Here is a 989-nt window from a genome sequence, read left to right on the forward strand (position 1 = left end):
GCTCTCCGCCGCGAGCCTTTCACCGCGATCCCGGCCTGGCGTTCTCGCCCCGGGTCCGAGAGCGCCCAGGGTCCTAGCGCCCCGTCGGTTCTCCGGCCCGGGCGGCTCCCGCCGGTGGAGACGAGCTGCACGCCTTTGCCAAACCCCAGGTGAAACCAAACCCAAACATCCATTTTCTCATTAAACCCGAAACCAAGGCAGCTTCCCCCAGTTGTGGCAACGTGGCTGCGCCGCTGTCAGCAGTTTGTCCGCATGGAGGGGGCAAGGGGACCCCAAGCCCACGGCCTCACCCGCCTACACACGGCTGGAGTTCACAGGACCAGCGGCCACGACTGCTCCCGAGCGCCTACCGGGGGCAACACCCCCCGACGTGTAGGTATCTCCGGCTGCCAGATGAGGAAATGGGGGCGCAGAGACCTGAGCGTTTGCCCCACTAACCACAGGGTGCCTGTCCCGCCAGGGGCGCGGCATCGGCCACCTCTGGCTGTCCTTAGATTCTAAGACCCAGTCTCTGCTCCATCAAAGCCCAGAGCTGCAAACCCTAAGGCACACGCAGGACAGCAGCCCGAGCTGCCCGGCCCGCGGCTCTTCAGGACCAGTCCCAGCTTCTGACGAGGGGCGCAGGCCAAACACCGGAGGCCCCAAGGCTGGTTACTCGATGAGAGTCTCTTACCCCAGACCTCACCAAGCACCTTTCCTAGATGCCCGGGGCTGGAAGCGTCTTTCAAAGCTCTCTAATCTGCCATTCTTACGACAGCCCTGGGCGTGCGCGCAGGCGCCGTCTCCATGGGCAGACGCGAAGCTGAGCGGTGGTGGGGCTGCAAAGTGACCGGCGCAGGCTCCAGGCAGGTGCGCGGCTGGCGGGGCCTTCTGTGAGGCCTCAGCCCCTGCAGGGGCCCGAGACCCTCGTGCTGCCCTCTGGTGCCCGTGTCCTTCACTGCAACTCCGCATCCAGCCCTGACCTACTCCCTTCTTTTCTGACCTTCACT

General features: G+C 65.1%; 1 protein-coding gene across 1 annotated transcript in view; it reads right to left on the minus strand.

Moving 5' to 3' along the window:
• The window catches only part of FAM167A (family with sequence similarity 167, member A), a 49,953-nt gene extending 49,201 nt beyond the window's left edge, over nucleotides 1-752 (minus strand). Inside the window, exon 1 of the mRNA XM_011942822.1 lies at nucleotides 674-752. The gene's annotated coding sequence lies outside the window, so the exon portion shown is untranslated. The remainder of the gene's footprint in view (nucleotides 1-673) is intronic.
• Nucleotides 753-989: the final 237 nt, after the last annotated feature.

This window comes from Colobus angolensis, unplaced genomic scaffold, assembly GCF_000951035.1.
Source record: "Colobus angolensis palliatus isolate OR3802 unplaced genomic scaffold, Cang.pa_1.0 Scaffold210, whole genome shotgun sequence".
Classification (NCBI taxonomy): domain Eukaryota; kingdom Metazoa; phylum Chordata; class Mammalia; order Primates; family Cercopithecidae; genus Colobus; species Colobus angolensis.